This window comes from Ambystoma mexicanum, chromosome 10, assembly GCF_040938575.1.
Source record: "Ambystoma mexicanum isolate Mex_15411 chromosome 10, UKY_AmexF1_1, whole genome shotgun sequence".
NCBI lineage: Eukaryota > Metazoa > Chordata > Amphibia > Caudata > Ambystomatidae > Ambystoma > Ambystoma mexicanum.
In genome coordinates this window covers 1,136,256,865-1,136,279,187 of record NC_090932.1, presented here as the reverse complement: position 1 = coordinate 1,136,279,187, position 22,323 = coordinate 1,136,256,865, and positions in this window count along the sequence as shown.

Below are 22,323 nucleotides of genomic sequence, written 5' to 3'. Positions count from 1 at the left end.
CCTGCTTCAGGGGACACATTATCGCAGCGGATAGAAAAAGAAGAGAGAAAGGAACCTGATTGAAAGAACGCTGAAAGGCAAAATTAACAGATTTAGATCGAGTTAGCCACAGGTGGGGGGATGCCAGTGAGGCTCTCTTGTCCAGACAAGAGAAAAAGCAGGAGTTTCACTCCCTCTTGCTTGAGGAGGTTCATAGAAGCATGAAATTCACTAAACACATTTATTATGAGAAGGGGAACATGGTTGGCACCATGGTGGCAAATAGTGTGTGAACTGAGAGGAAGGACAGACGGGTGGATCAAATTGCGGATACTGGTGGTACGGTAGTCAGGTCTTCAGATAGTATTCTCCAGCGCTTCACAGAATTGTATAAAACTCTATATAGCCAAGATGAAAAAGCGTCAGAGGCCAAGGTTGAGGGTTACCTGGAGGGTCTAACACTTCCATCTCTAAGTCCTGTCTATTGTGAAGGCCTTGAGACCAAGATATCAGTGGGGGAGCTTAGGAAAGCTATCTTGTGTATGAAACCAAGAAAAGCGCCAGGTGAAGTTGTTATTTTCGTTTGGGTTTTTATACGTTTCATATTGATCTCCTTGACCTGGTCTTGGCTGCAGTTTCTAATGATATCAAGGACTAGTAAAAAGTACCCATTCTCCGAACGGGTTCTGTGGACAGACATGACAACACTCTCATCAATTTTGAAAATCAATGATCCTGTAGGTCACTGGTCCGATTCGCTTATTGCTTAATGTGCCTTGCACTCTAAAGTAAACTGCAGTGAGAATGGGCGTGTGTGGCTCAGTGACATACCCTGGAGCAGACTTTGGGATGAGGTGAGAGTTGGTCTGCTGCTGCACACTGGGACCTACTGTACTGACTCCCTACCTGTTGCCTCACCTCGGGGTGGTGCAGTTCGTTGCAGTGCTTTGCGATGCAAATGTCCCTGAAACCGTGCATTTTAGGGTTCAGGACCGACCACATTGACATTTCGCTGATTTCAGGCAACCGTCTCCTGTGTGAAGGTGCTGAAATCCAGGGAAAGGAGTGGGGCGTCCACATTTTATGTAGCCAGTCATGTCTGCGGGGTCCTAACAGGTAACTATGCAAAATTTGGTGCAGATTGGTGAAACGGTGTGGAATTGTATAAGTATCAACGCTTCTCCAAGCCACAAACCCACACATTTAGAGATTTGCTGGAATCCGGAGAAATGAGTGGGGGGTCCAAATGTCTTGTAGCTGGTCATATCCAGAGGGTCCTAACAAGTAACTATGCAGAATTTGGTGCAGAATGGTGAAACAGTGTGGAATTGTGTAAGAAACAACGCTTCTCCAAGCCATAAACAAACAAACACATTTTCACTTGTGCTGAAATCCGGGGAAAGGGGTGGGGTGTCCAAATGTCCAAATGTCATGTAACCAGTAATGTCCAGAGGGTCCTAACAGGTACCTATGCATAATTTGGTTCAGATTGGTGAAATGGGCTGGAATTGTATAATGAACAACACTTTGCCACAAACCCAGCCACCCAGACGTTTTCACTTTTATAAATACAGATGGAGGGTATATTCCACCCACATTTCTTGGAGCTCTTGTTGCAGTGATTTCGAAGGAGGGGATGGACACGACACAATGCTCTGTGTATAGACCCATTTCGATTTTAAATGATGATGCAAAAATTATCACACAGGCCCTTACGTCCAGACATGATTATGTCCTCCCACAATTCATCCACCCAGATCAAGCAGGTTTCATTAGAAATAGGCAGGGATTGGACAAGCTTTGGAAAACCATGGTTCTCCTTGCATCTTGAGAGGTCTGTCAAAAAGGAGCACTACTGTTGTCCCTTGATGACGAAAATGCATTTGATCATGCTGATTGGTCATTCATGAAGGCAGTATTGCGGAGGATAGGTATGGGCAATAGCTGGATGGAGTGGGTAGGAGGACTCTAGCCAAACCCCTCTATGAAGGTGCTGGTTAGCAGTGAGGAGTCGAGTGCCTTTGCTCTGAAAAGGGGCACTAGACAGGGGTGTCCATTTTCGTAGCTGATATATGCTTTGGTGATGGAGCTCTGGGATGCGAATGTGAGATGTGACCAGTCTATTGGAAGTGTCGAGAACCAGGAAAAGTCTTATAAATTGAGTTTGCTTGTGGACGATGCCTTATTATATGTAACTGAACCAAAGAATTCACTTACACCTCTCCTTCAGGGATTTAAGACTTACGGCAGATTGTCAGGGTTCAAGAGAAATTTGGACACATTGATGGCTTTCCTGGTGATGCCCTTACTGCGTGCTGAATTAGAGTATATTGGGGGCCTGCCCTTTGCAGTGGAAGATGGAGGATTTAGGTATCTAGGCGTGTGATTCCAAAACACCTGGATAGTATATTCAAAGCTATTTCCCCCTATGGGATAAAGTGGGACGGGACTTGGATAGATGGGGGAAAATGCCATTGTCCTGGATGGCCAGATTGAATTGTATCAAGATGACATTTTTGCCCATTTTCTTATTTCTGTTTCAGATGATACCAGCAGTGGTACCCAATGACTTTCTCCAAAAAGTCCAAAGGGCTTTGTTGCAGTTCCTTTGGAAGCAGTCAAGGCCTAGGGATGTGTATGATACAGTCATACACATGCCTAGAGAAACCATGGGAGTTGGATTCTCTTATATGTGGCGGTACTATAAGGCGGCCCAACTTCGGGTAGTGGTGGATCATCTCGACCCTCTCACGTCCAAACAATGGGCTGACCTTGAGAACGCTCTTTTGCCCCAGGTGTGTTTGGGGAGTGGTTTTGGGTCCTGCAGTCAAAAATGTCAATGTCAAAAATGTCAAGGTGAGTTGGGGAACATCTCGTTTTGGTGGTTATATAATGTCTGTGGAAGGGGGGAAGGCATATGTGATGGACTACAACATATCCTCCTCTGTTGAGCTGCTTTTGGGCTCTGCCATTGCGTGATGTTATCGAGGAGCCCCTGAGCTTTGAGGCATGGTATGAGGTGAGTCTGGGCAAGGCGGGACAAATGTGGGAAAAGGGGCTATTTTATCCCTGGCACAGTTACAGGAGTGCCTCAATATTGGAAACATCTCAGTTTTCAAATATTTACAGTTGAAAGGAGCGCACAGACTCAAGATGAGCTGATAATTTGCAGAGGAAACTAACACCCTTCGAGAAGATCATGATCCAGAGGAAGGGGGCTGGAGGTTTGCTGGCTAGCCTCTATAGGGAATTATTGCTTGCTGAACCATCCAATGAGAGCAGGGCATGGACGAGCTCGGGAAAGAACTTAGGCAGAGATATTACATATGGATAGTGGTCTCTTATGTACCGAAAAGTATCACACACCACTGTATGCCTACAATATATATGGCAGACTATTAAATTACTGCACAGGTGGCATTACTCTCTGACTAAACTGGCAAGGATATACGCTGGGGTTAACCTGAGCGGCTGGAAGTGTGGTATGGTTAAAGCAGACCACTGGCATATGTGGTGGGTATAGGAGGAGATACAGAAGTACTAGATGGACTGTATGTTCTGGTTAAAAGAGGATTATGAAATCTCTGGGATTTATTCTCTGTTGCTGGTTCTTTAGAGGGTTGAAGATGGGGAGGATGAACTCCAGGGTTTGAATCACATGTCCCACTCTCTCTCGGTGGTAACTAGGAGTTGTGTGGCACAACAATGGAAGAGGTCAACTGTGCCGTAAAAAAGGGATTGGCTCCTGAGGTTGAGAGATATATATTCCATGGAATATCTTATTGGCTGGATGAATCTAAGAATAACATCGAAGAGTGGTGGCTCCCTTTCTTTCTTTGACAAATATGGACAATAGAGTTGCTAATGTACCTATGCTTGGTGCTGCACATATGGTTTAAACCCGTATTGAACACTGGGCTTAGTTGTGGGTGGGGAAGGGGGAGGGGTGTCGGATGGTGGAAAAGGATGTCAGTGAAGGAAAGGGGCTTCAGTCTATCGTGTTTGATTGTTTTGTTTGAAATCCCACTGTTCTAGATTTGAAAATTGCAATAAACTTTAATTTTGAAAAAAGAAAAAATAGGTCAAATGGCATATAGTAAACATTAAAGGTGGAAAATGAGGTGCAATGACTACATTGACTTCACTACATCGACCTGGGTATCGTCTCAGCAGGTCCACAACACTGATGTCTGCTGTAAATCCCCAGTCATAGATTAGCCCCTTTGGTATCAACAAAACAGAAAAAACTACATGTCTAAGAATTCCCCTCCTAAACAAAACCAAATGCCGGAATCGAGCCAGGAAGTGTAATTTTAGACCTAGGAGGGAATGGACCATAAAAAGACCCAGTCAGCTCACCATGGCTAGGAAGAAGGCTGGAAAACATTTCCCCAGACCAGATGACCCAAACTATGTTAACAAAGCAACAGGAAAGGGAGTATATCTTCCATAATCCCTCTTTCCCAACAGGAAAATGCAGACCAGACTAGCAAAACTTGCGTACAGATTTGGAGAAGATGATTGAGACGACCACCATTACCCAATTAAGAACATGCACCCCTCCCCCATTTGAAATCCAGAGCAGCAGTGGGAAGCCCAGTCCTCAACAATACAGTTAATGGACTCCCAAACAGAGCCCCAATTTCCTTTCCACACTATCAGGAACACTGGTGAGGAGAGAACGCGTCTCCCTCACAATTGCCAGTACAGGAGAAACAGGATCACCTGCAGCCTTCATTAAAAGCACGCAAAAGCATACCAGCATCGCACCAAACAAAGGAGAAGCGTTTTTTCCCAATCTCCCACCCCATCTGAGTAATGCTTAATAGAAGCCCTAAGCTGTGTAACACACAAGGACACCAAAACGAATTTCAGAGAAGGACAATTCTGTGCCAGCAATAAACACAGACAGAAGTGGGATCCAAGATGGCGGCTTACCTTTTTAGAGACTTCCCCAAATAACTCAGGACTACAAAGTGCCCCGAGAGGGCATGTGACATCTCTGCCCCATCACCAGGAAGCTAGTCAGTCCAATCACTATATATAGCTCAGCGGGTTGAGCACTCGCTGCTGCGATCGTGTGTGATCTGCAGGTCAAAAGTTCTAATCGTGGCAAGGTCACCTCAGCCTTTCATCCTTCGAGGTCTCAATATGACCTCCTCAGCAATGCGGCTAGCATCCCAATGCCCATAACCGACCTTTTTGAATTCACACCTGACCTTCCCAGAGCATTTCGATCTTGCTATGGTTTCCCAATCCAAAACTTGGATGTTTGGGGGAAAGAGAAGGAGTTCTCATTGTGATAGTGATTTATTTATGTATTTACTCATATTATATATACAGTGTGGGCCAAGCCCCATGAGCGAGTGGTCACATTACAAATATCACCACATGTATAAGTACAGCAAAACAGGAAGATTATCAATAAAACACATATCAGAACAGAAATAAAAGACACGGGATTCGTCATGCATTTCATGATGCTTTTTATCACAGGCACATTACAGAATGCAAGATGATGCTACAGCGCAATAGCCACTGGCCAATTAATGACGCTGAACTGTGTGCTGTAATACATGCTGTAGAGCAGGTGATGATGCTCATGGAGGTCCAATGGCAGTACTTGTTATTAGAGTGTTACAGCTTCTGGATATGGTGGGTGCCCACCATCAGCGGACAGAATTATGTTGGTGGTTGATTTTGGTAGATCAAGCATCATCACATGCCAAAAAAACAAGCGTTGGCGAAGCCAACAGTTTGGGCTTTTGTTTAGGTATGTGACAGGCATTCGCTAGGCACTGGTACAATTCTACTACTTGGGTATAAGATTGCAATAGCTGGAAAATGATGTGATTAACTGGACATATGGCAGCAGTGCTTGGCAAATGCCTATCTAATACCTATAAATAAGCCCCAACTGCTTGCTTTCTTATTGATGGTTTTTAACAGGACTTTAGTGCAAGAGACAGAGAATAATGAAGTGGCTGAAGGCACACTTGGTTTAGAGATATTTATTACACCAGTAGCCATTTACAGCAGCAATGCAGCCATTAACTCTTAGCAGACTGCTTAAAAAAAGACAGTCAGGCTAAAGTTTTCATACCGAGCCCCCTTTGAGTAAATGTATTGTGTCTGGGCCCACCTAGGTGTTGACCCCCCTTAGCGTGCACAAAGGATGTTCATGGGGGGTCAGGGGGGGGGACAGGCTCTATAAAAAAAAAGTAGATTTTCTACTGCTTATATTTCCTTTTAAAAGCAGACATTATAATCCTTTTATATATTAAAAATAGTCATCTTAATCCTTTTTTCAAAGAGTTTGCCCTCCCCCCACCCCCCGGACATCCTTCGGGAACCCTGAGGGTGGGGGCAGTCCCCCAGTTTCAAGACCACTGGGTTAAAGTTTGATGTTTCTGCTTGATAGAGTGAGCTCATAGAGATCCCAGGAGGATGTTGTTGGGCGGGGAGGGGCAGGCAGTAGGTGGGAATGGCCATAGGGATTAGAATAGTCAAGGGCAGTCAATGAGAAGGTAAATGACCAAACAACACCCACAAGCTTTGTGCACCTTCTCACATGTGAACACCCACAAGCTGTGTGCCCTACCTACCTGTACGCCAGTACAATTGTTTTGGCTTATAGGTGACGCTTAAGTGTCACCTAATAGCCTAAACTAAACAACCCTGTTGGAAATTGAACCCCACGCAGCATCTCCACAAGGGCCCACATAACTAAAGAATGGTAGCGTGAATCCCTTTCAGCTGAGAGTAGCAAGTGATTATTGAGATCCATCTCACTGTCTAACTGTGGTGTTTCCCAGGGGTCTAAACTCTCTCCCTGGCTGTTCAACCAAATACCTGGCACCTCTTGCCCACTGTATAGCCGCTCTCTGGTCCAACTTTCAGTGCTATGCAGATGACACTCAGCTAATTTTCGGGCTTCCCTCCATCACCTCTTCTACCTCCCTCATCTTGAATTGTCTGTCTGCCATCCAGGAGTGGTGTTCCACCAATGGTCTCTGCCTTAATGCCTGTAAGGCGGAGATTCTCCTCATCGGCACACCTGCACCCTCCTTTCCTGTCACTCTACTCACATCTCTGACGTCACTAAGAAATCAAACTTCCAACTGCACCTCCTCAGAGGTATTGTTCCTTTCCTCTCCTTCCCCCAGAAGCTGTCATGCACAACAAATCAGTGGCACAACTACGCACCACACTGCCTGATACCCCGACAAACACTGCTAGACTCCCCGGATCACAGTCCGCCTCCCAAGCCATCCCTTCACCTATGGTGCGAGGGAGTCGTTATCACCAGCGGATTCGGGCCGTGCGCAGAGGCTGGCCCGGTTTGTTGCCTCGTTTCCATTGGCATCTCCTGTGGAGACTGCGTTCGTGCTGGAGCACCCGATCGCGGTTACTTCCTGGTTCCGCGACGGCTTCCCGATCACGTGCTCAAGTTTCCGCTCACGTGACTGGGAGCAGGCGCACGTAAAAGCCGGGAAGTTCGAGCTGCTCACCGCTTCACAGCTGTTTCACAACTCTGTTTGGCGCTTTCAGGATTTACGTTGTTTGCTGCATCGTATTTTTGGACTCAGGCTTACGAACCACGGATTGGCTTTCTTGCTCCATGGATACTGTCACTCGGAACTCTGCACGGATATTGGTACTCTGGACTCTTTTGCTACGCTGAACGGATTGCTTTCGGATTCCCCCTTCTGGCTTTTGATCTTCCGACCATAGGCTTTGTGATCAGTTTCAAGTCCTCTTCGCCTACGGAAGGGCTACAGGTATCAGCCGATACCCACCATCTGGGACACGGCTGCCCGGATCTTTGACGCTCCCTCGCATCTGACCCCAAGGCACCCTAGCACCATCCCGCTAGACTTAGGTAAGAAAGTTTTGCACACTCTTTCATATCAAAGTACTGTGTTTGCCTGTGCTAACCCTAACTTCCTTTTAACAGCCTCTGGGGTCCTCGGCGTCATCAGATCCGGCGAATCATCAAACCAACTGTGGCCTCAAAGCTCGCACAGGGAGTGATTTGTGGACAGAGGCCCATTTACTCTTCACTACGCGGCAAGTCACGTCAGACTGTGAAGCCGTTGCGTTGTGATGAGTATGGAGCCTGCAGCTGAGGACCCCATGGCTGCCTTGCTACAGGCACTCAGATTGCTAAGGGCGGATATGGGTGCAGCCACTGCTGCGATACACCAGAGGCTAGACTTGATCCAAAGTACACAACACCCTCTGCCCACCGATGCTGAGTTCGGGGAGGCCGCTGCCGCGGCACAACCCCCAGCTGTCCAGCCTATTGTTCCCCAGCCTCCTATTGCCCCTACAGCACCTCAGTTGCCAGTACTCATGCCCACGCCTTTTCCCTTGGCCGCCCCAGAGAGGTTCCACGGTGACCCTAGAAAGTTTTGCACCTTTTTAAACCAGTGCAAACTACACTTCCTCTGCAGACCTCAGGCTTTTCCCGACGCCACCACAAAAGCAGCGTTCACTTTGTCTCATTTGGCCGGCACCGCTGCAGCATGGGCTAACCCTTTGTTGGAAAATGACAACCCTGTCCTATACGACTTCGAGCTGCTGATCACAGAAATGTCTCGTGTTTTTGACACACGTCACAAGGCCCAGTCCCGGGACCTCGAGCTGTTAGATCTGACTCAAGGAAAGGGATCCCTCATAGAATACATTGCTCGTTTCAATCAGCTAGCTGCTGAAACGTCCTGGCCTGAACAAAAAAAGGCAGTTGTCGTCTATAGAGGGCTCAACAACACCATGAAAGACGCTATGGCTGTCGTCCCTTCCTTGCCCACGACCCACACCGATTTAGTGGACCTCGCGTTACAAATTGACGCAAGGCGCTCCGAACGTTGGTTCGAAACAGGAGTTCCCAATACCAATTTGCCTTCCTCTTCCTCTGATACAGGCGTCGAGCCCATGCAGATAGGTGGTATTCGCAGCCCCATCACACAAGTAGAGAGGGACCGCAGAAGAACCGACCACGCTTGTTTCTACTGCGGCCTGAATGGCCATTTTGTAAAGTCATGTCCCAGACGCCCTAAGCTCAAGAATCCGGTTTTTCGGAATGCTCGACCCTAGACCCGGGGGCCGGCTCGAGCAGTACTTCCATTTCCCCGGACAGGTACACCAACTATTAGGCCAGTGCTTGTACAGGCCACGTTAAAATCAACACCCGATATTGTTCACGCTGTCTCGATTTACTTAGACTCAGACGCCACGGGCAACTACATTGACATTAAACTGGCCGGGTCCTTAAATCTACCTCTGATTACCAAGGTACATCCAGAGCCGGTACAGGCGGTGGATGGTACAGCACTGATTTCAGGCCCAGTCAAGCAACAGACCGCCTGGTCACCCTAACTATCCAGAACACGCATCAGGAAGTTATCTCATTCGACCTGATTACAATGCCACAGTTTGGGATCATATTGGGTCTCCCTTGGTTGCATCAACACAACCCTTTGATTGACTGGAAGTCTGGGCAGGTTCATTTCAAATCTGAAACGTGTCAGAACTATTGTCCCACCGCACCTGATGACACTGAATCACCCCCACGAGCCCTAGGGGCCATAGCGCAACTCACACTACACAAAGACGTTCCTATGGCCCTGGAGCCTCATATGGTGGGGGCTGTTGCCATTGGTTTCCCTACACAATACGGGTATTTCCATGAGGTCTTTGATAAGGGCTCCTCGGAGGTGCTCCTGCCACATCGTTCCTACGACTGCCCCATCGACCTGCTTCCTGACTCTGTGATTCCCTCAGGCCGCATATATTCCTTGTCTCCCTCGGAAGAACAAGCATTAAAGGAGTACATACAGGTAGCCTTGTAGGTCGGTCATATATGTCCCTCCACCTCACCGGCGGCTAGCCCTATTTTCTTTGTCCCCAAAAAGGAGGGCGATCTGCGTCCTTGTGTGGACTACCGCCGGCTAAATTCTATTACCATCAAGAATCGATACCCCATTCCTCTGATTAGCCTATTATTGGACAGGTTAAGCCATGCTACCATCATCACAAAACTCGATCTCCGCGGGGCCTATAACCTAGTCAGAATCCGCTCCGGAGACGAGTGGAAGACGGCCTTCTGTACTCGCTACGGATTGTTTGAATATGTGGTCATGCCCTTCGGGCTTTGTAACGCCCCTGCTACCTTCCAACGTTTCATGAATGAGATTTTTCACGACTTGTTGGATGTGTGTGTAGCAGTATACCTGGATGACATCTTGATATACTCACAGAACATGAAGGACCACATATCACACGTCCGCGAGGTACTGTCCCATCTCCGCCGACACTCTATTTCTGGGTTCCATATCACCCCTGGGGGTTTGGCAATGAACCAGTCCAAGGTCCGTGCGGTTTTGGACTGGCCGAAGCCCTGTAACATTAAGGCCCTGCAAACATTCCTTGGGTTCTCGAATTTCTACAGGCGCTTCATCCAGGATTTCTCGTCCCTTGTAGCCCCCCTTACTGCCCTGACCAGTCCCAAGTCACCTTTTGTCTGGTTGGATAAACACCAAGCTGCTTTTGACGCCCTGAAGTCAGCATTTACTACAGCCCCTTTCCTGAAGCAACCTGACCCAGAACTCCCGTTCATCATGGAGGCTGATGCTTCCTCCTTCGCCCTTGGTGCAGTCTTGTCCCAATGCTGTCCTTCTTCAGGTCAGTTACACCCGGTTGCGTTTCATTCTCGGAAGTTCTCTGCTACGGAGTTGCACTACACCGTCACGGAGAAGGAGCTGTTGGCCATCAAGGATGCCTTCCAGGTCAGGCGGCATCATCTGTTGGGGGCAAGGCACGCTGTCACTGTGTTCACCGACCACCGTAACCTCCAGGACTTGGCCTCGCTAAAGTGTATTAACAGTCGGCAGGTGCGGTGGCACTTGTTCTTCGCGGCCTTTGACTTCCAGATCAAACATCGGTCCGGTCTTCCCATGGGAAGGCGGACGCGTTGTCTCGCTCTCCGGGTGGGGTATCCTTGCCTGTTTTCCCGGAAAATCTATTAGACCAACATGTCATTTGTACTTGCACCCCTCCTCTGCCTTTGTTGGATTCCATTTGCAAATGGGTTTCACTACATCCTGATTAGGTTACCGAGTGGAATCTGGTGTTTCATGATGGGCTACCATATATCCAAAACAGATTGTGGTTACCAACAACCGACGCTCGCAATCTCGCTCTGGAATGGTCCCACGATAGCGCCATTAATGGCCATCCCGGATAAAAACATACGTTGGACCTCCTCAGACGTTGGTGGCCCTCCATGAAACACGACGTAGAAGGATACGTTAACACCTGTGCAATATGCGCCCAGTGCAAGCACCGCAGAGGGCGTCCCATGGGGCTCCTGCTTCCTTTACCCATACCCCCGAGGCCCTAGCACACGGTAACCATGGATTTCGTAACAGACCTACCCCAAACCAAGGGATTCGATAGCATTTGGGTGGTGGTCGACTCCTTTTACAAAATGTCTCATTTTATTCCCTGTTCTGGCATTCCTTCAGCCCCGGCCTTGGCCGATCTTTTCTTTAAATCGGTCTTTTGCCTCTTTGGGTTACCTACAGTTATCATCTCAGATAGGGGACCCCAGTTCACTTCCCGTTTCTGGAGAGCACTCACGGTCCTCCTAGGTATCGATTCCCGTTTTTCCTCAGCATATCATCCGGAGAATGTTGGCCAGACTGAGAGGGTGAACCAAGCCATGGAGCAGTATTTGCGTTGTCTGGTGTTGCAACACCAGCAGTCCTGGCTGGGTTTGCTACACCTTGCTGAGTTCTCCTACAACAACGCCATGCATTCCTCCACTGGCTCTTCTCCCTTTTATGTTTTGTATGGTCAACACCCTCGCACCTTGCCTATCCCAGACCTTGCACCTTCTGATAATCCTGCTGCTGCTGCCTGTGCTCGCGACTTGTCGGCCGTTCAGGCCCAAACCCTTACTCACCTTCGGGAGGACCAGGAGTTTACGAAGGCTGCAGCGGATCGGAGGAGGACAGTGGCGCCTTCCTATGTTGTGGGGGACAGGGTTTGGCTCTCTTCTCGCCATCTCAGGCTTCCTGGTTGTCGCAAGTTACTCCCTCATTTTGTGGGCCCTTATAGGATTTCCGCGGTGATCAACCCTGTGGCCTATCGCCTCTCGGTCCCTGCCTCCTGGCGCATACACCCTGTTTTCCACACCTCTTTGTTGAAACCTTGTCCGGCCCCTACCCGTCTCTGGTCTACGCCTGGCCCTGTTTCAGTGGGTGGCTCGGTGGAGTATGAGGTCTCGGGTATATTGGGTTCTCGTATGGTTCGGGGTGGTCTCCAGTACCTTGTGGACTGGGCGGGTTTTGGCCCCGAGGAGCGCTGTTGGGTCCCCGCGTGTGATGTCCATGCCCCGAGGCTTGTTTCACGTTTTCACCGGGAACACCCTTCTTGCCCACGTGGTCGTGGGCCATTGAGGGGGGGCTCTGTCATGCACAACAAATCAGTTACACAACTACGCACCACACTGCCTGATACCCCGACACACACTGCTAGACTCCCGGGTCACAGTCCGCCTCCCAAGCCATCCCTTCACCTACAGTGCGAGGAAGTCGTCATCACCGGCGGATTCGGGCAGTGCGCAGAGGCCGGCCCAGTTTGTTGCTTCGTTTCCATTGGCAACTCCCGTGGAGACTGCGTTCGGGCTGGAGCACCCGATCGCGGTTACTTCCTGGTTCCACAACGGCTTCCCGATCACGTGCTCAAGTTTCCCCTCACGTGACTGGGAGCCGGCGCACGTAAAAGCCGGGAAGTTCGAGTTTCTCACCGCTTCACAGCTGTTTCACAACTCTGTTTGGCACTTTCAGGATTTACGTTGTTTGCTGCATTGGATTTTTGGACTCAGACTTACGAACCACGGATTGGCTTTCTTGCTCCACGGATACTGTCACTCGGAACTCTGCACGGATATTGGTACTCTGGACTCTTTTGCTACGCTGAATGGATTGCTTTCGGATTTCCCCTTCTGGCTTTTGATCTTCCGACCATAGGCTTCGTGATCAGTTTCAAGTCCCCTTCGCCTACGGAAGGGCTACAGGTATCAGCCGGTACCCACCATCTGGGACACGGCTGCCCAGATCTTTGACGCTCCCTCGCATCTGACCCCAAGGCACCCTAGCACCATCCCACTAGACTTAGGTAAGAAAGTTTTGCACACTCTTTCATATCAAAGTACTGTGTTTGCCTGTGCTAACCCTAACTTCCTTTTAACAGCCTCTGGGGTCCTCGGCGTCATCAGATCCGGCGAATCATCAAACCATCTGTGGCCTCAAAGCTCGCACAGGGAGTTCCTTTACTCTGTCCCTGTGGGTGATTTGTGGACAGAGGCCCATTTACTCTTCACTACGCGGCAAGTCACGACAGAAGCTTACTGTCTCTAGAGCTCTGGTTCTCTCTAGGCTAGACTAGTGCAACAGCCTCTTTGTAAATCTGCCTGCTTCTTCTCTCCGCCCTCTGCAACTCATTCAGAACAGGATTGCAAGACTTTTCCTCGGCCTCAAGCCCTGGGATCGTATCTCTCCACCCGTGAAATCTCTTCATTGGCTCCCAGTGACTGCAAGGTCTGCCACTGTGAAACTTGAGGAGAACCATCTCTGGTTCTGGAAGCACCTCAAGAACTTCCTCTTTGCTTCTCCCTTCGCTCTTCCTCTCCCATGCTGATCTTTCTGCTTTGGCTCTGTGCACCTGGCTACCCTCTGATTTCAGGCCCAAGTCCCTGCCCACCCAGCCACACACCCGCACTGCCTCCTGGCAACCCCATGGTGGGCACAGGAAGTACCATGGGAAGTTGATAGGGAAGACAACAGAGTGTATTGTTGCCAAAAAATATTTGTATTATTAATAGACCTATGACTTAACAATCGGAACATTCATCAGTTTCTTACTAACCACTATACAAAAACCCTAATCTCCACTCTCGTGCTCAACAAACTTGACCACTGCTCAAGCCTACTTCTGGTCCTTCCTATCTAATCCTTCATTCCTCTAGTTATAAAGTCCTCAAGTTTGCTTTCCCTCACTCCCTAAAACCTACCCAGATCCTCCCTCACCTCTACGTACCGACAACATACTGGTTGGTTCTCAATGCACAACCGCTCTCTTTTCAGGTTTCTCCTAGAATAGGAAGCCATCAACGATCTTGCTCCTCAATAGCTGTCTGATTGTATATCAGTTTACTCAAATCTTATTCCCTTCGACCCTCCTTTGGACTGAGCCTCACCGTGCCATACCATTCCTGTGCTTCTTCTTGCTTCTGCTCTTTCTCCCCGTTGCCCCAGTCCGCTGGCTCATAGGAATCATCTCCCATCCTACAAAGGATGGGAGATAATTCAATGGGAGAGGTAGAGGACATGTAGTCAAGAACAGAAGAGGTAGGGTGGAGAGGTGGTGGGCAGAAGGGGGTTTAGGGAGTAAGATAGAAGAGGGCTGTGAGAGTGTCACAAAGGTTAGAGATTTAAGAGGGAAAGCAAGTGGGCAAAGTCATTAGCAGAAAGGGATGAGACCATGGATATTTTCTTGGGAGAGTTGAGCAAAGACTGGAGGGTAGATGAAAGTTTGCTAGGGTGATTGCAAAGGGAGGACATCAGGTATATGAAGTAGGAAAATGCGGCAGAGTCCAGTGCAGAGTGGGAAGCAAGGGGATTTTTGTAGGCTCGGGTATGGTAGGTGTCCAAAATTTGCACCAGCGTTGTAAGTCACAAAGCAAATTTGTTTTGAGGGTCTGAATTTCAGAGGTGATCCAAGTCTGAGGACAGGGATGGGCAGGTGGGCCTGTGCAAGCAGGAAAGTGTAGTCAAATGGAGTCATATGTGCCTAGTGAAAGTCAGAGAAAGCACCATCAATGGAAGAGGCATGAATAAGGGAATGAGAGATGAGAGACGTTCTCACATCACCGAGGCATGGGGCAAGAAAGTCCTCTGTAACTTTCCTCTTAGTCGTTGAAGAGAGGAGATGAGGAGAACAAAATGCAGGGATCGAAATGTTAAAGTGAAAAATGTAGTGAGTGGGAGGGGTCAATCGAGAGGTCAGAGGAGAAGAGTGAATTAAAGAGAAAGACAAGGTCAAGGGAGTTCACACCAGAGTGGGTAGGCTGGTCATGGAGGGAGTAGAGGGAGTGGCCAGATAGGAGGGAGTTATCTCTACAAAGGTAGTCTCCCTCAATTTTTGTTTTCAGGGGGCCAGTCTCTCAGAACGGGAGACGTTCTATCAGACAAATACAAAATTGAGAACAACTGGCTACTCCACTCTATGTCCAACCATGGCTGGCATGGTGATCTACAGAATTATTGTGATATTGGCTTTCACCTTTTAATTTAGTAAGCCATGTTCATACAACTTTCTACAAAAGACAAAGAACAAAAGGAAAAGGAACCATTCCAATCAATCAATACACACCAACAAAATCAATTCTTCAATAAGTCTACGTTAGTTTATTAAATGTTAGGACCATTTTAGACCAATTAAAACAGGGAGAGAGAACAAATCAACACTGTAAACATTAATCTTGGTACATCAACATATTCTTCTCGCTCACTTCTTAAAAAGACATATGTTTTTTATGGGGTTTGTTGCCTTTGTAGAAAACCACTATAAGCACTTCAGCGGTTTACAGATACAAGACTATATTATTTGACTAGTCTATTGTCAAGTGTCGACATGTTTCGGCCATTTTTAGGGAATGAAACACTATCCCTAGTGTCTCTACAACCAATACTTTTTACGGCCTTCTTCAGGATAGACAATTTCTTTTCAGATGGTGGACACCTCTTTTCAAATCCCCCATGCCAATATAAGCACAATCTAAAAACAAACATATATACATTTAACACATTATAAAGCAGTGGTTCCATTCCAAACCACAACTTTTTCCTTATTCTTTATCTTATTTAATTCAATGCATCACTTAATCACAAGATCTTTCAATTTTCTCACAATAATATATCCATACATCACACTAGCCTCTACTTACATCCTGGTTGGACTTGAGCTTAGTACTAGGTAAAACCTCGTTTTGGCAAAGCTTATTTCCCACTCCTGAGTATTCTCGGATCGCCTCTGAGTTTTGTTCTTTTTTCTTTTTTTTTTTCTTTCTCAAATAATTCCAGGCTCTATGGGAACCCTATTTTACATATGGAAACCCGATGTTCATTTAATTCATATTAATTTAATCCATATTAATACAGAACAGCACACCATCAAGTTACTCCTAGTGTCCTACTCCTTCTTCTATTTTTTGTCCAATCAACTTCAGTGTATATACCATATTTTCTATGTATTACACCCTTACTTAATTTATTTCTTGTGTTAAATAGTTTTAGTCGATATTCTTGTCAAGTCAATTTAATTGTGATCTTATTTTTATCTCTATCTTTACCTTTATCTCATTAATTCGCCCCATATTAAGCATATTCAGAAATAATTCATAAAAATTCAGAAAAATGAGGCCTCAGAATCGGTACACATCCGTGGTGAAAAACATTAACTTACTTAGTTTCCACTTAATATATGCCTTCACAACTGACACACATCAGAGTCTGTTCTATTCAATGCAGGGGCACGAACCATCAGCACTGTAAAACTCCCCAGCTAGGGATAGTGTTTCATTCCCTAAAAATGGCCGAAACATGTCGACACTTGACAATAGACTAGTCAAATAATATAGTCTTGTATCTGTAAACCACTGAAGTGCTTACAGTGGTTCTACAAAGGCAACAAACCCCATAAAAAAACATATGTGTTTTTAAGAAGTGAGCGAGAAGAATATGTTGATGTACCAAGATTAATGTTTACAGTGTTGATTTGTTCTCTCTCCCTGTTTTAACTGGTCTAAAATGGTCCTAACATTTAATAAACTAACGTAGACTTATTGAAGAATTGATTTTGTTGGTGTGTATGATTGATTGGAATGGTTCTTTTTCCATTTGTTCTTTGTTTTTTGTAGAAAGTTGTGTGAACATGGCTTACTAAATTAAAAGGTGAAAGCCAATATCACAATAATTCTGTAGATCACCATGCCAGCCATGGTTGTACATAGAGTGGGGTAGCCAGTTGTTCTCAATTTTGTATTTGTCAGATAGGAGGGAGTACAGTTCAAGGCAGGTAGCTGCAGATTGCGTGGAGAGATTAACGTCCCGCAGCTTGATAATGGGAATGTTTATAGGAAGTGACTCAAGGATAAGTGTCAGATCAGGGAAGAAGGAGTCCAGAGCACCAGGAGGTCGATAGAGAGTCAGAACAGTGAGAGGAGTAGGAGGGAGGAGTTGAGTAGTGGCATATTCAAAAGAGGAAGAGTTTATATCAGACGGGGTAAAGGGGCAGTGTTAAGGGATGTATTGTTATGGAACCCCACACCACTGCCCTTCCAAACAGGTTAGGGAGAGTGGCAGAAGGAATCAGAGCCAGTGTGGAGAGCTGCTAGTGTAGCAGAGTCATGTAGGGAGATCCATGTTTCTGAAATAGCAAGAAGTGAATGTTCAGGGTGATCAGAGGTGAAGTGGTCAGTGATGTAAGCAGAATTGTTGCAGAGGGATTGTGCATTCCAGAGGCCAAGTGAAAGAGTGATAGGAAGAGGGGCAGATGAACAAGTGTTGTGTGGAATGTGAGGGGAATAGATGATGTTGGAGACCATGGGACAACAGGAGCATTTTATTTGAGGCGTACATGTGCAGTGGGGAAGGAGGAAGGTGGTGAGGCCAGAGAGTGATACAGAAGTTATACCAAGTTGAGACTGAAGGCTATGAGAGAAGGGGTGAAGAAGAGCAAGTGGAAGGAGAATTGGAGCATAGTCAAGTTGCATGATGAAGGGCAGAAGAAATAGGCACGTGAAGACAATGAAGAAAGGGTGCAGTCCAAGAGAGAGGGAGGGTAACCTGGGAAGCGGAAAGGGAAACGGTGGATGGCTGGCTGAGTCTATGTTGGACTAGAATGAAAATTTAGATAACCAAAAGACAGTTAACAGCAATGTTTCCTGGTCCTGTGATGTAACAAAAGCTCTGCAGTGGAAGGATTGTCAATGGGTGAAAGATCCATATGTTTGGAATCAGAAGTCAGGTAACGATATGATATGATATGATATGATAAGTAATTGATAAAGCGCCTGTACACAAGTGTTTCTAGGCATGATAAGACAAGGGAGGGAAGACCGAGGGAGGACTAGACAAATGATCTTACTAGGCCTTGTGTCATTCGGATTGTGCAAGTGCGAGAACGAGAAGTGCATGGGGAAAGGGAGGGAGGGAAGTGCAAGGGAGAGGGGAGGGTAAAACAGGGCAGGAATGCTCTGAGTAAGTGCATCCAGGGCAGCACAGCTCTGGGAAGTGCAAGGATAACAAGTGACTGTAGGGTTACAGTTACAGCGCATAAGTGCTGTGGTAGGTCCGGAGGAAGTGCAAGGGTGACTGATCAAGAAAGAGCCTCGTACCCAGTGAATCTCTAAGGGTAGCCAAGCAACCAGTCGGTACAGCAGACAGGTAGGTCAGGTAGGCCAGCAGGGCAGGGCGAGAGAGAACCCAGAATAGAAGAGGAACGTTTTGAGCTGCTTCTGTAACTTTAGGTGGTCCAGCTCAAGTTTGAGAGGGGCAGGAACGCCATTCCCGACGGAGGCGCCTGCAGAGGAAAGAGATAAACGTCCCACTCTATGACTGGAGAAATGTCTAACCCTTAGAGAGTTGGAGATAGCTGAGCAAAGGGCTTGAGAAGGAAGGTATTTTGGAAAGAGAGCGGTGTATGTAATGCTGGCCCCGTCCCCAGATAGCCGTTGTAGACAATGCAAAGGGTCTTGAACTTGATCCTTGAAGCCACCGGGAGCCAGTGGAGAGATTTAAGGGCTGCTGAAATACAGTCCCTGGCTTAAGGCCAAGGATAAGTCTTGCAGTCCTATTCTGCGTTAGTTGCAGAGGGCTGAGAGTAGAGGAAGGCAGATTGAGAAAGAGGCTGTTACAGTAGTCCAGCCTAGAGAGAACCAGAGCTATGGGGACAGTGAGCTTCTGGGGGAAAGTGAGAAAGGGAAGAGTCCCTTTGAGGAGGTGCCGCTGGTAGTGGGACTTCTTGGCGACGTTCGAGATGTGAGGAGAGAAAGAGAGAGAGTGGAGTCGAAGATGACACCAAGGTTTTTTGCCTCGTAGGAAGGCAAAGGAAGAGGGCCCAAGGCGGGTGGCCACCGTGAGTGAGAGAAAGCAGGGGCAGGGGTCCCAATGAAAAGGATTTCAGTCTTACTGGCATTAAGGCAGAGATCGTTGGAGGCACACCAATCCTGAATCATGGATAGACAGTCAGGAATGAGCGAGAGAGTAGGGGAGGCTGAAGGGGGACTGAAGGAAAGCTGAGTGCCATCCGCATAACCGTTTAAGTTAGATAAGGAAGCGATCCGGTGGGCCATAAGGGCCAAGTAGAGGTTGAAAAACCAGGGTGAGAGGATAGAGCCCTCGGAAACGCCACAGGTAGAGAGAGAGGTGGCAGAGAGAAAGGGACCAAGTTGGACTTGTTGGGGGGCGGTACAAGAGGAAGGAGGTCAGCCACTCCAGGGCGTGATTCGTGATGCCCAGGTTCTCATGGAGTGAATTGATCAAGATGGCGTTGTTGACCATATCGAAATCAGACGAAAGATCAAGGAGGATGAGGACAGAAGGAATGCTGGAATCAAGGTTAGAGAGCAGATCTTCATGGGTGTTCAGGATAGAAGTTTCCATGCCTATGGTAGCTCTGAAGCCAGACTGATGGCCATGGAGACAACCAACAGATTCAGTGTGGAGAGTAAGCTGGGAGATGGCCAGCTTTTCCAAGAGTTTGCCCAAGAAAGGGGTGATGGAGATTGGGAAATAGTGTTCCAGGCAGGTAGGATTGGTAGATGGCTTTTGAGGAGGGGGTGCACAAGGTAGTGCTTAAGGAGAGAGGGAAAAGGTCCAGTGGCGAAAGAGTGATTACAGAAATTGGCCAAGGCTGGAGCGAGGGTGTCAATATGGTCCTTGAGGATTCTGGAGGAGCAGGGGAGCACCTGTTTGATTGAAACTTTCATAGATTAGACTTGTCTAGAAACCTTGTCAGGTGCTGTCAGAGAGAAAGAGGAGAAAGGAGGAGGAGAGGGAGAGATGGCCAAAGGGGGGCAGAGAGAGGAAGAGGAATAGGGAGAGGAAGAGGAGGTAGAGGAGAGAATGTCTGTGTTTTATCAGAGATGCGAGAGGCCAGAGCCATACAGAGGGCCTGGGAAGGAACAGGAGAAGTAGAGACTGCAAAAGGATTGGCCAGTTTCTTGCAGATTTTCAAGAGTGTGGCCATGTTGCTAGAAACTGCAGAGATGCAGGCTTGAAGGTGTGCGCTCTTCTTGGACAGGACAGAGAGTCTGTATTGCCTTTGGAGCAGGCGGCAGGCCAATTTGTCAGAGGATGCGCCCAAATCCCTACACTTCCTCTCAGCCACCCTGCACTTGCGTTTCAGGAAAGCGAGGACTGAATCATACCAAGAGTTGTACTTGGAGGTAGGCTTCAGCTGGATTCTCATGACAGTGGCATGGATGTTCAGGGTGTTGGAAATAGAAAGATGCAGATTAGAAAGGGCTTTGTCAGGGTGTGAGTCAGCTGCAGGAGTAGGAGGAGCAGAGAAGTAGAGGCAAAGGCATCCATGGACACCCACTTTATGGGCCGATTGACTGAGAAGGTCATTGGCAGTGCTGGGGGGGGGGGGCTTTGCCTGATGGATAGAGAGTTTCAGATGAGAGGAGAGTAGAAAGTAGCCACTCCAAGAGAGAGGAGTGGTGCAAGAGTTAGAGAGGGGGATGTCTGAGGTAATGAGAACATCCAAAGTATGTCCGGCAGAGTGTGTCTGGCCAGAGGGCAGAATGGAAAGAAAGAGAGTGTAGGAGAGGTTGTGGAAAAGCCCAGAGGAGAGATTAGAAGCCTCCAGGTGGATGTTGAGATTTCCAAGGAGGAGAAGTTGAGAAGTAGAGGCAAGGAGAGAATAGGAGAGGTCGGCCCATTGAGGGAGGAAGAGGGCGACCTGGCCAGGTGGCCTATAGATGGTGGCCACAGTTAGAGAGAGGCCAGGAGAGATAGAGAGCCTACAGACGAGGCATTCAAAGGTGGAGTAGGCCTGCATAGGGATGACAGAGGCCGGGTCTTACTCTATAAAGATCAGGGCTATCCACCTCCCGGGAAGATGGTTCTGGGTTCAGAGAGGATCTTGTAGCCCACGGGGTGGAGAGTGTCAAACCTCATGACAGAACTGGCCGTAAACCATGTCTCAGTGAGAGCAACGACATCTAGGTCAAGTTCATCGAGGAGGTGACAGATGTCAGAGGAGTGTTTGACAGCAGAATTGAGAGTAGCGACTTCCGTGTAGGGGTACAGGCTTGAGGTGCACCCTGCAGAGATGGTAGAGAGTCCTGAGGGTGAGCAGAGGAGGAAGATGAGGATGCCAGAGAGGTGGCGGAAGGTGTATCAGGAGAAGCAAGGAAGTTCATAAGTCACAGGAAACACCTATCAAAAAGGAGGAGATTGAGTTTGGGCTCTGAACCAAGAAGATGCGTTAAGATAGACATTAATGATGGTTTTGGAGGAGTGGAAGGGGGCCAACAAGACCTCCCACCTAGTGCCACCGTTAATGGGAGAGGAGGGGAAAGGAGAGAGAACAGAGTCCATATGAAAGGTCCCTAGGTCTGGAGAGGAGACGACAAAGAGGATGTCACTGAGAATCTGTCTGGAGGAAGCATTGGTGTAGGTATCAGCGATAGGGAGGCCTGGGTTGGAGACCAGGATGTCCCTCCTGAACATCTTCTCCAGACTTAATGAGAGGGCTAGGGTAAGAGATAGAGCAGCAGTTAGAGAAGATGGGAGGGACAGAGAGCTCCATAGGGGGTGCAAAGGAGGTAGGTGGAGGAGAAGGGGGTGAGAGAAGAGAGAGAGAGAGACGCACAGCCCTGTGGCACACAACTCAGAATGCGCAGGGGGAGGAGGAGGGGAACAAGTAACTCACAACAATGAACAGCAAGATCTAGATGGGGGCCTAGAGAAAACCAGCAACAATGCCACAGTTACAGGAATGCAAAATCACCCAGATTCGATTTTCTCAGAAGGGGGAAAAAAAGGCACGTTTTTGAGCACAGCACAATACAACACACCCAGATTAGACTTTCCAGGAAGGGGAAAAAAGGCTAGGTTTTTGAGCACAGCACACACAGATTACACTTACCTTGTCAGTCACAGCAGGTCAACGGCTGCAGGCTACGTGCTACCATGGCAGACACCGGCAGACACCACTGGAGCTGTCCTTAGCCTCTGGTCCTTGGGCGAGGGGGCTGCCAGGGCA